The sequence below is a fragment of the Balearica regulorum genome, chromosome 3 (genome assembly GCF_011004875.1).
Source record: "Balearica regulorum gibbericeps isolate bBalReg1 chromosome 3, bBalReg1.pri, whole genome shotgun sequence".
NCBI classification, from domain to species: Eukaryota; Metazoa; Chordata; class Aves; order Gruiformes; family Gruidae; genus Balearica; species Balearica regulorum.
Genome location: NC_046186.1, coordinates 87984099 through 88000727, shown reverse-complemented (window position 1 = coordinate 88000727; position 16629 = coordinate 87984099). Strand labels below are relative to the sequence as shown.

Genomic DNA, 16629 nt, shown 5'->3' with positions numbered 1-16629 from the left:
TCATGTAGAAATCTCTATTACTTGTTTTAGTGTAAATGATTGAAGGAAAAGGTGGAGAGAGCAAGTTTGCAGATGATACAGAACTAGGAGGAGTTGCCGATATATCAGATGGTTGTGCTGCCCTTCAGAGAGACCTTGACAGGCTGGAGAAATGGGCCAGCAGGAATTGCATAAAGTTCAATAAAGGCAAATGCATAGTCTAGTCCTTGGGGATAAACAGCCTCAAGCACCAGTATATGCTGGGGACTGATTGGCTGGAAGGCAGTCCTGCAGAAATGGACCTTGAAATCCTGGAGGACAACAAACTGACCATGAACCACCAATGCACCCTCATGGTAAAGGAGGCCAACAGCATCCTGGGCTTCATTAGGAAGAGTAGTGCTGGCAGGTTGCAGGATGTAATCCTTCCTCCCTGTGCAGCACTGGTGAGGCCACATAGAATCATAGAATGGTTTGGGTTGGAAGGGACCTCAAAGATCGTTTAGTTCCAACCCCCCTGCCATGGGCAGGGACATCTGCAGTACTTTGTCCACATCTGGGCTCCCCTGCCAATGGGGGTGTGGACTTACTGGAGCAAGTCCAGTGCAGGGCCACAAAGATAATTAAGGGACTCGAGCATCAGTCAGAGGAGGAGAAGCTGACAGAGCTGGTATTGTTGAGCCTGGAAAAGAGAGGGAATGAAGAAGAGAGTGCCATACTTTTCCCAGCATTGCCCACTGACAGTACAAGAGGCAATGGGCACAAAAAACCCCACCCATGAAATTCCATCTAAACACAAGAAAAAGCTTTTTCACTATGAGAGTGGTCATATACTAGAAGAGATTGCCTGTAGGTGTTGTGAATTCTCCATCAGTAGAGGTATTAAAAATCTGATGGGGCATGGTCCTGGGCAACTTGCTGTAGGTGACCCTGTCTGAGCAGGTGGAGATGGACTAGAAGATCTCTAGTCGTCCTTTCCAATGTCAATATTTCTGCGAATTACATTGAAATTTACCGTATGTGATCTCGAAGATGTTGAAATGTCCATATGGGATGCTATAGGTAATTGTTTCAGAGGAAGCAGTTGGTTTTCAGCACTTTTTCAGGCTTTCTGAGACCTAGGGGCTTGAATCAAGTTAGTCTCGGAGAAAGGATACTTGCTACCAACTGCTCTGCATGTGATACATCACTCAATTCATACCAGAGTCCTCCCAGTGGTGTATTGCAGGCTCTGTACGATTTTCTCTAGGCTGGTTGGGTGTCTTAAGAATGAGGCTCAGTTTTTCTAGTGGTTATGCAGGTTGGTCTGAGCTTGGTCTTGTAGATAGCATCAGACAGCTGAAAATAAAGGTCTGTGGTTGGTTTGAGCTTGGTCTTGTAGATAGTGTCAGACAGCTGAAAATAAAGGTCTGTGCACAGCAAATGGTCAAAGAGCACATCTCCTTTAGTTTTTTTCTGACCCATGCCTATAGATTCCACAAATGAGTCTTTGGGAAGTTCAGGCTGAGACCTGGATCAACTCAAATCTTCCTTCAAATGCAGATGATATGCTTAATTCTTAAAGAGCTATAGAAGTAGGGGTTTCAGAGAAATTAGTAGCTCTGTACATGCTTGTCTCTTTTCCAAGATGATTGGTGTTGCTATGATGCTGTGCGGGTTTGGGCTGGGATTAAACCACAACAGATACATGCTCTACTTGCCCAAATCAGTTTATTTTAGTGGTGTGGTGTTTGTTTGGTTTTGGGGTTTTGTTTTTGTTTTTTTGGGGGGGGGGTGGGGGTGGAGGTGGGGGTGGGTTGTTCTTCTGATGAATAGCTAACTACCAGCAGAACAACATTCTGTATTAGAAGCTTATATGAACCTGAATTTTTGTCCTCTTTTGGCTTTTAGTCATCTTAATGTTATCTTCTGCAGTTGTTATAATGAAAACATAGTACCTCCTGTCCAGACTTAAAAAGCATCCTCCCAGTGAAAGATTTGGTGCAGAATGCACTTTCTACAGATTTTAAATCACTGTGTATACTTCTAAACCAATATTTACCTTACAATGAGGCTCATTTTGAGAGCTGCTAAACACATATTGTTTTGCAGGCTATATGCAGCATTCAGTAATGGAGAGAAATATAATTTCTAAGTGCTAAAATGCATACCAGCATATACAAACCAATAACCAGCACAGTATGATTTGAAGAAATGACTTCCCCCTATACAGTGCATGTTCTTTAAAGAGAGCAACGACTGCTTTCTAGCTCATTGTAATTCACACTGCGTCCAGCACTACTGGAAAACTAATGAAAATGCTGGGAGTACAAGGCTTTATTTTACTGTTGAGAATTCTCAGTGGTTACAATATTATGTTGTGCCTAATTCTCCTGGTATCACGGTTTTTTTAACAGTGATTTTTATTTTCAGCCCAGTGATCCATTTCATGCATTAACCCCCTAACTACTGAATGTACCATGTAGCACAAAGGAGCTTTCAAAGCAAAATGCTTTTACTAGATTAATTGTAAATAGGAAAAATCTTCCCAGTCAGATAGAAATCTTATATACATAGGCTTACTGGCATGGAAATCTGGGAAGCAGAGGCTTTTAAGTCCACCTCCCAGAAAATCAAAGTGCAGGGATAGGAGAAGGAGGTGCTGGTTTTATTTTTTTCATCCAAGACTGCGTGATGTGAAGCGATGCAACTGTTGCCATAGTAAAGTTATATTGAATTGACTAAAAGCCAGTCAACACCACTGTGCAAACCACCCCCCCCCAACAAACAAACAAACCAGAAGGATAAACACTTCTCGATTGATTTTGTTTTCCCTCCTATAATAGGGAATCATAGGAACTGATTTTAGAACTCTCTCTAAAAAAATAGAATTGCCAGCAGTGAAGTCAGTGAATACTTTTGGGATTTGGGATATATTGTGTTTCAGATATAATTTATGTTTTTTCTAAAAATTGTCATTCATGAAGCACCTTCAGTTGTCAAATGTGTGGTAAAAGAGTCATCTCCTTAGTTAACTGGGGGAGTATTAAAATGTGGAAGATATTATCACTAGTGTATTATAAATGGTATCTTTACACATATGTTTAAGTTTTGGAGGAATTTACTTTCATCCTTGCCTGCTTTTGCTTTGTTACTCTGGAGTAATTTATAATGCATCTGAAGAATTGCCTTATCTCCCTCTCCACTGCACCCAACAAATGCACACTTGCAGGGACTGAGAGCCAGGAAACATCGCACGTCCCGGTCTCTGCTCCTCAGCATCTAATTTTAGGGAGATATCTAGGAGGATGTGGCAATGAAATAAAAGAAAAAATAACTTTTGTATTAGTGTTCATATTTGCATGGTTCAGGAGTTCTGTTAAAGGTATACGGTGGAGTCAGTATCTGAAGCATAGCTACACTGTTAAAAAAAACATTAAAAAATCCACCAAACCTGAATTCTTGTGACCAGAGTGGCCAGACACAAAGTGCAGTCAGGTGCCCATCATGTTAAGATTCTTTCAAATGTTGCCCTCCTGCTGCACAGGAGGTGAGGGCTGGCAGCCTTATTACAGAGCCCTTCTTTTACTTCAGAGGTTCTTAATTTCCTCTTGTTACAGGACTTGCAAACTTGGGGTAACATGTTAGGGGCTGGATGCTGCAGTGTGAGCCTAAGTGTCCGCTGCCACTTCAGATGGACTTGAGTGTCCCACCTGGCCTCCAGCTGCTGGTTTCTGTCAGGTCCCCTGTCTGTGTCATGTCTGCCAGCCTCCCAGGTTGGTTTGGGTGCACAGAGCATCTCATGTGACTCTCAGTTTAGCGTAACTACTCTTGCTTCAGGCAACTAATACCCTCACTAATGTGACTTGCTCTTTCAACTTTTCCAGAGAGGCGGATGTGCTTTGAGGGGCTTTGTTTTATTTGAAGGGGCTTCATGTCTTTATTTTGTGCTGTGGCTTTCGGGGGGAAGGCAAATGGGGTGTTTCTTGCCCACTGAAGGCAGGGATGCTGATGTTGCTCATAAATTTGTGAAGGAACCATCTCCCTCATAGCTGTGTTGCACAGGCAGGCTTCTCCACTAGTGTTGAAGGCTTGGCCGTGTCAGGAGGGTTGACTGTGGCCTTCATTTTGGGAGAGTAGGTGATACCTTCCACGCCTAGAACCTGTGCCCTTGATTGTCCCAAATGTCCAGATTGAAAATAGGTGACCAATTAACCTTTTAAAAAAGAACACTCCAGCAAACCCCTTCCTATCTTATTAGGTGCCTGAGAAATCATATGTAGTCTCTGTTTTGGCAGTGAAATCATGCAGGTATTAAAACCTGCTGGTTTTGTGACAGAACAAAGTCTCTTAAGTCATCATCAGCAAGCCAAAATCCCTGCCTGCAATTGGCCCCAGGACCTTGAATTTGATTTGATGCTTTAAAAGAAGCAGGGTTTAAAAACAGATTTCTTGTGTTAGGAGCTTAGAATCTAATAAAATATGAGAAATTAGAATCTAATAAAATATGAGAAACAATAAATAATAATAATTAAAAATTAATTAAAATGGGCTTGTGAGGAGGGGAACAGCTGAAGATACTTGTGGTCCATCCTGTCCTTTGGAGAGTGCAGTGAGACACAGCACTGGTCAGCCTGTTACACAGTGGTAGCAAAGCCCTAGGAAGTGAACTGCTGCTCCTTCAGGTACGTATGCAAGTGCAGATTTGAAAATTTAACAAACAGACAAAGGACCTCACTACCATGGAAAAAAACCATGAGGGATTTAGAGAGAAATGAGAACAGGCCAGAGAGTGCCTTGGCAGGCAAGGAGCCTGTGTCTGAGTGGAGAGGAAAGGGGAAACCAAGGCGAGCCCAAAGAGCCGGGTGACATGGCCACAGTGATGAGGCTCGGATCCTCTACAGCACCATGTGGGAATGGATCGGAGTAAGGAACAACTGCATTTGTCAAAGGCAAAGTAGGCGGCTTGTTCTTGCAGCCTGAGTTTATACCTACCAAAGAAGTTTTTTGTTGCTGAAGTCTGCATACACAGATAAGGTTTCTGCTGTGAAAGTATTTGAATATGCTTAAAAAACCCGATCAACCTGAGTTTGTTTCCATTTCAGTTCAATTTATTTGAAGCAAATGTCTGGTAAATAACTTTTCCTTTCTTATTTTTTCTCTTCCTCTTTGTTAGAGAAATCAAAGCTGTGGTTACTCAGATGTCTCCTTTCTCCAGGAGCTGATGATGTTCTGCACTCTTTGAGCACGTCAGAGTGCTGCAGTGTTCAGCTGCTTTTGACAAGGAGTGTCGGTTCTCCACATGTCCTCCCCCCTCATATAAAAATGAGGCTTTGGTAGTCAGGACTGTCCCTAGGGAGGTCTTGTCCAGGTAAAGTGCTCGTTATCTGCAGTATACACTGAATAAAGCTTGAAGACTTTATGTAATGGTTAAATGTGAGCAATAAAATACACATAGGATATACTGTTAGTTTTCCAGGTACTCCAGATGATTGCCTGTAATTAATCTTTTCTGTACAGCACAGCAATCTCATGAGTGTAAATGTTTCATGTTTTGTCTTTACTAACCATAATTTTCAATTTTATACTTTTTTTTTTTTTTTACCACTTGTTTTCCGGTTAGGAAAGGGAAGGCTTGTTTTTAGTGAGTAGGTACAATTCTTCTAAAATAAGTGGATTTTTCTAAATATTGTATTTTTGTACCTTTTAAAAACAATTGTTTGCTCCAGCATTGCAGCAGATCTTCTGCAAAACACAGAACAGATTTTGACATGAGCGGTAAGGGGTAGGATGATGCTGGCCCATTTCTTCATCCTGCTGCCTTTTAATCCACTAAGCAGCTTTCTTATTTACAGTAATGGCCTGATATGTTTATACTAGTGAGTTAGGTACTACAAAAACAATTGTTGAAGAAACATCTGTTAGCTAAATTGTACTGACTTACCACTATTGATTAGCAAGTGCTTATCGTGATGTCTATTGACTATTTTTGTGGACTGGAATTTTTAAGGGATTATTTTATTTTATGGCATCCTCCGGCTATAACCGGTAAGACAAAGCCTTCTGTATTTAAAATAAGCTCATCCATTATCTTTCATTGTCTTTTCTATTATAGCTATTATCTTAGATCACGTAGATGTAGTAGAAACAATATTTATAGGAGACAGTTCAATCTCTTCTATAAAAAGGAAACCTTTCCAGATTCTACTCCATGTGAAGGAAAGATTGTTATTCTTTTAAGGCAATAAAAAGGGAGAAGACCACATGCTTCAAACAAACCCTATGTGTTACAGAAACAACATCATATCTACAACTTCTTTAAGGCAAAATTCATACCCTTAATTTCCCTAAGGCAAATGTAATTGGAGGAGCAGCATTAACATCAATGTTATGTTTGGCTGATACTGGATCAGAACTGTACACAAAAATTTAGCCTTCATGTGATTAAGTGGTGATGGCGGTGATGTGGAATAGGTATATTGTTGAAGGGCTCTGTTTATCTTCATGGTTCAGGTTATATTTTAAAGATCATGGAGTGTTTCTGTATAAAAAGCCCATTCCCCCCTGCCCTCTTCAAGAATTTTCTTGGCTCTTTTTTTCTAGTACCTTGCTAACTTTTACCAAGAGTGATTACATGGCGTTGTCCTCTTCACCATTAAAACTTACTGGATTCAATCCTCATATTCCAGCCTTGTGTTTAGAGAAAAAAAACCCCAACCAACCCAAATGTTAAAAAAAGTTAGATGTCTCTTTCCTGTGGTTATTGATGAGAGCTGTATTTTGGGTGATAATAGAGGAAATGCAAAGGGTTCCTTCATCAGAAGAGAGCAGCAGGAACAAGTCTCTTGAGGATTGCCCTCATCTATAGCTGTTGCAGAGGAAGCAGACCTCGCTAAAAACCCTGTGCGTAGGTCAGAGGTTTCTCCCAGCCTGAGAATTGTTAATGGGAATCCATTTTCCCCTCTAGAGATAGCCAACACAGGAGTGAGCTGACTGGCCATTAAACGAACACAACTTTAAATGTAGACTGGCATCTAAAGCCTTCTGCTATATAAATTAGAATTGCTGCTTACAGAACCACATTTTCACAGAATAATTATCTTACAAAAAATGCAAGGAGCCTAAAAGCCTCACTTTTAGACAGTATTTAGAAAGTGTTATACTTTTAGAAAGGAAAAGAAATGTTTCTTTCACACATGCACCTTAGCTTTGCAGTGTCTTTCTGCATTCACTGTTTGCAAGTGTGATTTGTAGCAACTTTCTCTTCTTATGAGACAAAAAAAAGGAAAGAAAAATCAGGCCTTTTTTTTTTTTTTTTTGTTAACTGGTCTGGACAAAGAGTATGCGTTGGTGGGAGCTTCAGACAATAATGATGAAAGATGAGATATTTGCGTCACTGATCTGTCTGCACTTATGTGAAACAGCTAATGGCAGTACAGTTCCTCATCACCGAATGAAGGAATTAAATTAGATAAGACAACTTTTGCCAGGAAAGATGGAAGATGGAACGGATTTTGTCTCCTTTATAAAATGTTGTTGTGTTATTAATTCAAAACTTTTATGTGATAGATGAGCCCGTATATGTTATACAGGAAAAACTTGCCAAAGCTTACCGGAAACTCTCATAAACTCTCCATATGGAAAAATGCTACAATAGTAACTTTCGCAGACCAAAGAGCTTAGAAGTATATACTATCTGTGTCTAAGACCATTGACAATCAGTACAGAATTAGATCCTGGTTCTGCAATTTTGTCTTTGATTTTACAGATGCTGGGATCTGGCAGAAAATTTTTTTTTCATTCAAATCTCAGCACAGTAGGCTAAAGGTTTCTTGCCATCTACGGAGGTGAAATAGGGGACAGAAAAATCTTGGTAGGCCAGCAGTTTTTCCCCTTGTTGTTCAGGTTTCATCATCCTGTGATTCAGGCTGCTTGGCAATGTAATTCTGACATCTATTTGAATGAGATGAGATTTATTTTTTTTATTGTTGTTCTGCTTTTTCTATGAATCTTTATTTTCTTCTGTCTTTTCTTCTTTTTTTTCTTTTTTCTTCAGTGTTAGTAAGTGTAACAACTCCAAGGATATACTTTAGGGATTATGAAACGAAATCTTGGAAGATTTCTAAGGTTTGAAAAACACTGAAATGTCCGCTAGACCAGAGAGGCTTATAAACAATTGGCTATAAAATATGATAATAGCTGTTTATCCCAAACCTTATTCTTATTCTTACCTCTCCAGCAGTCTCCAAGAGGACTTTCATGGTTGAGTGGCATTAGACATTTAGAGTATGTGGAAAAATACTTTTTATGTTGCTGTTGTGTTGGAGAAGCTCAAGAAGTGAGGACTGGAGTTACTTCCACACTGCCTCGCGTGTTTGTGCATAGATGTAGAGGATAATTCTCTTACGTAGGCCTTTGTCTTGAGAGAGAGATAGAACAGTTACTGTGGGGCTGGGGCTGGGGCTGGTTTTTCTACAGGGGCGGACAGGTGTATGTGAGATGGGCTAAGCTGCTGGTCGAGCCATGGTGGGTTCTGATCTGGTCAACGAGAGAAGCTGAAGCAGCATAACGAGAGGAGAGGGAGAAGGCACTTTGCATTGATTTCATGTTTTCAAAACTGAAATAAAGAAAAACCACTTTGAGTGTTATTTTAAATTAGTCAATATTTAGCAAAAGCACAGTGCCTTCAAAGACATACTGTAGTACAAAATTGTTTTAATGGAAATTTTTTGGTCAGCTGTCGTAGCAGTTTTCTTTTGCAGGAAAGCTGTTATGGCAATTTATGCACATATATATTTATATATAGTGAGTCTCCGACAGAATTGTGGAAGTCAAGAAGATAGGATAGGTTAACGTAAGAAAAGCAATGCTAATGAATAATAACATGCATTATTCCATTAATGATTATTTCTCCCTTACAGAGTAGGAAAATAAGGGGAAGGTCACCAGAGAGAAAAGAGAACAAACAAATGAACAGAAAAAAAATAAATAGTGAGCCCTCCTCTCTCCCTCCTCCTCAGGCATCCTACCTCTGAAATCTTTTCTCTTGTTAGAAAACTAATTATACAGAGGTTGCTAACCCAGTTCTCTTTCAAGTGCTAAAATAATGGAGAATCTTACTCAGTCCAGGTAGCAATTAGCAGTCACCTAGTTGTAAGGCCGGTGCTATCCTGTTGGCAATCTATTCAGGGAGCCCTTCTACATTGATTCGAATGGGAGCAGTAGAAGAAGAGTTCCCATTAATGCCTGATGAATTTTTTTTAAGTTCTTTGTCACAGGCCTGATTTTCCCCATAATACACTGCTTTTTCTCATGCCAGCTATCTCTGCACTGGCTACTGTTCATTTTGCTATCTATTGTGTAAATTCATTCACAGAGCTCATGGTTCTGCGGGATGTATAGTCTTCCCTCCCTTTGCAGGCTGACTGACACCACCATTAATACCTCCACTCAAACCTGGGGCTGTGGTTGGGTGAAGTAGCTGTGAGTGAGAGGAACAGTCTGTTCTTTCTCTGTGAAGTGTTCAACATGCTTTTGGTCCTTTATGTGATGGTAAATAGATAAGCCGCTTTGATAAACCAGTTTTAGCATGTAGACAAATCACCACAGTCTAGAAGGCTGTTCCTCATTCTTAATGTTTTTTGGAAAGCCAGAGGTTAATTAACTCCACTCCTATTGGAAATAAGAAATCTCTGCAGCAGCTACTGAACATGTTTTTTAATGATTGCATGCTCCGACATCAGAACTGTGAGTGGTTTATGAAGTCAGCTATTCTGCAGCAGCATCTATTTTAATTAGTTTATCAAAATGAAATTTTGAAACTTAACACTGGAGCGTATTGTTATGGTTGGCCTTGTTAATCATAAATGGCTAACTGACATGTTCCAGTGTGTCCCTTCACTTTCTCATTCCTTTCTTCTTTACTCATGGACCATAATTGGTTAGTAGGATGCTCATGCCAAGAAGGATCTTTACAGATCTCCAGGGCTGGTTATGTGTCCATGTATGAACACACACTTTCATGTGGCTGAAATCAATATCAGGATTTCCTCAAAATACTCTACTAGATGTTCTGCAAACATGACCTACTTGATAATGAAGTAAAATGTTAGATGACTGCTTTTTTTTTTTTTAACATGACTGACAGAAAAAGCTTTTAAATGAGTGAAAATTTTTTTCATACAATTTTTCTCTTCATTCTGAGTAGCCCATTTTGAACACTTACGTATTACTGAGAAGTCTGTGACTGAATTTGGATTTTGTAGGGAAAAACGTAACAGAGAGAGAGAGACCGTAGGTAGGGCCATGCATTCTCTAAATTTGTAGAAAAGTGGAGAAAAGCAAAGAGAATAATATGTGGGAAAAATAAGCATAAAGTTATTTTAAAATAAGAAAAATTATTTATTATTTCATGTGATTCAAAAGCAGGGCTTGTTCTTTTCAGAAATACTTAGTTTGCCTGAACACTCTTTCCCTTTTATTCTACTGTTATGTATTTTATGGAGATGACATTTGGTGTTATTGACCACTAGACTATGCATGAAAGTCCTGGTAACATGAACAGTCTGCCAGAAATTTGTGGCTCAGCACCCAACCTTTTCTGGGTCTGCTGTGGAACACCACATGCTCTATTCTTCACTGTTTAGTATCGCTCTATTTGGAGAAAGAATACAAAAAGAGGAGGGAAGTCTGTAGTATGCTTAAGAAAGTCAATGTCATTGAAGTGCTTGCAACAGTTTCTAAGTTTTCTTTTCAGACAAGACTAGCTCATGTATTTAATTATTAACTTCTTTAATTATTTATGGATTTGGAACCAAATGTTCATGGCTCTCTGTAAATGATTCTTCAAGAAATCAAAGACTTCTCCCTGAGGACCTTGAAGCACAGACCACTTTATGGCAACACTTTCTGTTGAAAGCCTGATTTAGATTGCTGTCTTGTTTTATCCTTATTATCACTGTTTTGTTTCATCCTGTGCAAACCAATAAGTCATAATTCTTGATGTACATTTTTCAGGGCCTCTGGTGGCTTGCTTATGAATTTTGGAAAATTGATAAAAACTTTGTGAGGCTTTTAGGGGGAGAGAGTAAGGCAGCAGGAGATTTTACCAGTGCCAGGCTTGGCTGGGTGCTGCATGACTTTGTATACTTATGTAAGCTCTTGTATGCGTATTGTTGTATTTGTCCAGGGTGGACGCAGATGTAAAGTTGGTGATTTCTTTTGATCTTAGTTCTGCCTCGGGCTATTCTGTAGGTTGGACCATGTTGCACCCTTACAGTAGCAGTAACAGTGGCAGGATGCAGAATGAATGTGTGCTGGCAACAGGAGATGGCCACATGCATGGACAGTTTTCCGGTAGCTTATGTGAAATGCTCCATATTTCTTGTCCCAGTTTCAGTGTATGGGTAACAGATAGCTAACAGAGAAATTATTAGTCACTGGCCATTCTGCTGTTAACCTGGAGGACATGGAAAGTGAGCCATTTCTCTAGGTGACATTTCTTTTTCAAGAGTAGTGCTTATATTTTATTCATTTTTATAGGTAAATACATGTAGGACTTTAAAGGATGGTTACTCTACTCCTCCCATGAGTAGTATGCGTATCTTAAAATACATAAATAAATAAACCTCATTTATTCTTTAAGTTGGTTTGATTCTCTCCAGTTATTCTTCAGGGATTTAAAATGTGCCATTTTGCATGTTCGTATATACAGAAGTATATACTTGTAGTGATTGAAGGCTCTTTTAGCAGTGTGAAAAATTTTCATTTTAACTCTGCTATCCATAAAAATTGGTATAATTTACATTCAGTGTTGTCTTCTGGTTTTGGTGTTCTCTGTGGTTGTGTGGTCTTTGGGGATCAGCTGTATGCCACTACAATTGTTGGCAGGTATTCAAGCCTTAAAATAATTGCCCATCTGTGTAACTTTCAGTGAAAAATTAACCATTCAGAAAAAATAACTGTGACATAATGTGAAGTCTGATTTGACAACATGTAAGATAACAGAGGAAAGTGAGAGGTAACATAATACACAGTCTATCAAGTAAGGTTGTTCATGCATCTCTGAGTTCATGATTCACAGAAATGGCAAATTCAAGAAACAAGAGCCAAAAAAAATCCAGGCAGAATTTAAAGAAAACTCTGAACATCAAAGGAAGATGTAATCAAATCTTTCCTAGCAGAAAGAACTGTACAGGGAGAAATGCAAAATTTGGGGGGTGGGGAGGGAAGAGCTGGAGGGGAAAGAAAAAGTAGTATTTGAGAGAAATAGTGAGAGAAAAAGTGTGCTTGCTATCTGTGGGCAGCCACAGTTGTGTGAGAGCCAGCTTTCTGATAAGCAGCTATTGTTTCTGATCAGTGATTAAGGGATAATACCAGAAAATGCTCTTAGTCTGAACTCTTAATTCTCTTAACTCATTACTTTGATGAACATCAATATGCTGATACAGGTTTCTGCTGCAGCTGCATGGCTGAATGTTACCTCTTTGCTCTGGTCCATTCCGGGTGGACTGAAAAAAAACAAACAACAAAACAACCCAAAAACTTGCCTCTGGTGGGGTGGTCAGTGTTGTGCTCGGCATCCACCTGCGCTTGAAGTGGATGGACTGGACAGGATTTTCTGTCTTACAGAAACCAAATCTCTTTTACCTTTAATGATTCCCCCCCCACCCCCCGCCCTCCCCCCATGTTATAACCTGATGGAGAAATTGGCATGGTTAAAGACAGAGCAGCAGGGTAAGGTGTGACCGGCGGCGTGTCCCTGCCTGTCTGCCTGCTGCTCTCACACCACCACCGCTGCATGGGTCCAGGATGCAGGTTCTCCATATTTGCTTCATGGTTCCTGGGTGGCTTAGCCTAAAGACCTCACAACAGTCATGTGAGCAATCCTGGTTGACTTTGCACAGAAGTGGATGATAAAGTGCTTGTATGGGCTGTGTTTTTGGCAAGAGCCTTATGTTAGCCCTTCTGACCGCTCTGCCTGTGGCTTTGTTGGTACTAAATGTTCGGCCATGCAGTTTTCTCAACCCAGAAAACTTGGATGGCTTTTGGAGGGAAAAGCCAGATACAGTGAGGAACAGATGAGGAGAGAGACAGACCTCTCCCTATTACAGAATAGCTAATAACCAACTTGTTATAGCAGAAGCATCGTTATTTGGAAGATATGGCTTGCAGTCCCAGAACTGAATCAAGCAGAGGAGGCCTTTATGTTTTGGTCTTTGAAGGCCTAGCTGTATTTCTGTGTTGGGTTTGCGTGGCAAGGTTTTGGTAGTGGGGGGGGTCTACAGGAGTGGCTTCTGTGAGAAGCTGCTAGAAGCTTCCCCTGTGTCTGACAGAGCCAATGCCAGCCGGCTCCAAGATGGACCCGCCGCTGGCCAAGGCCAAGCCAATCAGCGCCTCTGTGATAACACATTTAAGAAGGAGAGAAAAACAGTTAGAGAGAGCTTTTGCAGCCAGAGAGAGGAGTGAGAAGATGTAAGAACATCTGCAGACACCAAGGTCAGTGCAGAAGGAGGGGCAGGAGGTGCTCCAGGTGCTGGAGCAGAGATCCCCCTGCAGCCCGTGGTGAAGACCATGGTGAGGCAGGCTGTCCCCCTGCAGCCCATGGAGGGAGGATGAGGGGGTGTAGAGATTCCACCTGCAGCCCGCGGAGGACCCCACGCCGGAGCAGGTGGAGGCACCTGAAGGAGGCTGTGGCCAGTGGGAAGGCCGCGCTGGAGCAAGCTCCTGGCAGGACCTGTGGATCCGTGGAGAGAGGAGCTCACGCCAGAGCAGGTTTGCTGGCAGGACTTGTGACCCCGTGGGGGACCCACGCTGGAGCAGTTCGTGAAGGACTGTAGCCCGTGGAGGAGACTCACGTTGGAGAAGTTTGTGAAGGACTGTCTCCCGTGAGAGGGACTCCATGCTGGAGCAGGGGAACAATGAGAGGAGTCCTCCCTCTGAGGATGAAGAAGCGGCAGAAACACCGCGTGAGGAACTGACCGTAACCCCCACTCCCTGTCCCCCTGTGCCGCTGAGGGGGGCGGAGGTTGAAGCCTGGAGTGAAGTTGAGCCCGGGAAGATGGGAGGGGTGGGGGGAGGTGTTTTAAGATTTGATTTTATTTCTCATTCCTCTACTCTGTTTTGCTTAGTAACAAATCAGATGAATATGCTCTCTAAGTTCAGTCTGTTTTGCTCATGAGGGTAATTAGTGAGTGATCTCTCCCTGTCCTTATCTCGACCCATAAGCTTTTTGTTATACTTTTTCTCCCCTGTCTAATGAAAGAGGGGAGTGATAGAGCGGCTGTGGTGGGCACCTGGCCCCCAGCCAGGGTCAACCCACCACAGTTTCCCAGCTCCAGATATGGAGTACTTTGAGGTGGTTGAAAGACCTTTGGCTGCACCAGAAGTTCCAGTTATGTCAAAATTGGTTACTCTTGTTCCTGCTCTGTTTGGAAAATATGTTTTCCCAATCAGCTCTGCTGTGCATCTCTAAAATGAAATGGGGCTTCCACTGCTAGGGTAAAGCCATGTCTGTGTCTGAGATGACGATATAACCACAGCCTGAATGTCTGCCCTTCTCACCTCTGCGTCTTAACGGGAAATTCGCTGGGAGCCCGAGCAATATTGTTTTGTCCAGTTAGCAAATAACACAGGATAATTTGGGAAAGTATCCTAGGAGAGATATCTTCTAGTCTGCTAAATTGCCTCTCCAGTCAACTTTTCTGTAATATTAATGTTTTGGATTTAGTCCTGTTCCAGAAATGCTTAGATATGAAACGTCTGTAATTTGTGAATGGTGCATTACTTGGTGCATGTGTGTTTGTGATATAGTCCGACATATGACTCACATCCAAGGAGAGCATATGTTTGCAGACAGCCCAAGAAAAAGAAGTTACTTGCCAGGTCAGTGACTGATCTTCAGATCTACAAATCCATATCTATCCTGTCTCCTCTTGTGCTTTGATTAAATACTGTAGTACATTTGGGTCTCTGAAGGTGTTGTGTGTGTATATGTATATGTAAATATACAAATATGTGTGTATATATAGGAAATGTGTGCATATAAGTGTGTGTGTATAGGCATATATATGTATTTTGTATACATTTATATATATATAGGTGTATAAGTGTATACATACATACTAGTTCTAATATGCAGCCTTCCTGGGTTGAATTATTGCTAGTAAAATCTGTCACCTAGGCCACATGAAATGCATGAGGAAAAACAAAAATCCAAGAATTCCATGCACTTACTAACAAAAACGTAGCGCGCTCTGTTTACTGATTTGTAAATTTACCTATTTTTACTAAACACCAAATCTCTGAATTTCAAACAGCTTTTAATTTATTTCTTCATTAGCCTTTTTTATGAAGGTTAAACTGTTGCATTAAGTAAACAGAGTAAAAGGTTGAAAAGAGTAAATGACATAAACGCATGAATACGTCTTACAGATGAGTCACCAGAGCTCTGGTAAGGCAGAAAGAAAGAGAAAACACAGCTCCTCTTCAAAACATCAGTGCATTCCAGGTGCTTTGATCAGTGTGTCAATTCCAATGACAGCTTAAATAGCCTGGCTGTGTGCAGGATTTTACAAGAGCAGTGCATACTAAATATATATGTAGTCTATTAATTTAAACATTGCCACCTTATTTTCTGATTTCTTTGTCCAGGAAGGTATGTTGTGAACAATAGAGTTTGCAGTGGAACAGTAATTATTGGTTACTGCTTCACTTTTGCGAAGATTGTAAATTCTTAAAAGGTTGTTTGAAAAGTCATGTGCATAGGTGATTTTTTTTCTTTGCTTTCATTGTCCACTGAATCTGTGGGACCAGAGAGGGTAAATTTTGGTAGCTTTTCCTCCTTTTTTTTTCTTATTCTCTAATATGTACTGCATGCTAAACCACCTGAGGTGTTGCCCAAATTTCCCAGTAAAAGCCAAACAAACTTGTAAGTACGAGTCATTCTGTCATTAACCAGTAATGATGTTTGAATGAGCAACTCAGAGGTTCCCTACACAGCTAGAAGCATCCTCACAGTGATTATAACCACATGAGAGACTTAGCTTGATATCAAATTTGCTTGCATTCACTTAGCAGAATTATTTTGAGAGTATATGGCCGCATTTGCTTCATTACTTATCTCTTGTGAACAAGAGCGATGCTTCTCAGAGATTGTGGTTCGTTTCACCATCTATGCAAATCACAAAAATGAGCTATTTTAAGATGTCTACAGTAGCCGAGGTGTCACTGCAACACTGTAACTGCTGTGTTAACCGTGTTAACTGGATCAGCTGTTATTTGAGATATGTCCAATGTATGTACACAGTAAATGGTGCCATTTTTAAACTTCTTAAATGTGCAAAAAGTATCAGGTTTTAACAAAACAAGTCACATTCCAATTCACCAGGAGATGATGACCTAATTAGAGCTGTAATGTCCCACCACCAAAGAGTATCCACCTGCTTCCTTCTACTTGTACAAACCAAATCAATAAATCAGCGAGAAGCCTTCGTTTTAGAACAAAGGGAGGATGTTGGATTATGTAATGCCACTGACAAGCCCTAAAGCCAAATAAAGTCCTTTTGTAATATTGCGTTATGCTCTGAGCAATGTAACCTGCTCACGTAGCTATAAAACTGTTGTGTTTTTTTTTTCTCTTTTGATATATTTATTTTGAGTCCAGGTAAGGTG

At 40.7% G+C, this 16629-nt stretch overlaps 1 protein-coding gene across 3 annotated transcripts in view; it reads left to right on the top strand.

Annotated features, from left to right (window-relative positions):
* The window catches only part of SMYD3 (SET and MYND domain containing 3), a 432592-nt gene that overhangs the window by 132762 nt on the left and 283201 nt on the right, over positions 1-16629 (top strand). The gene's annotated exons all lie outside the window — the stretch shown is intronic.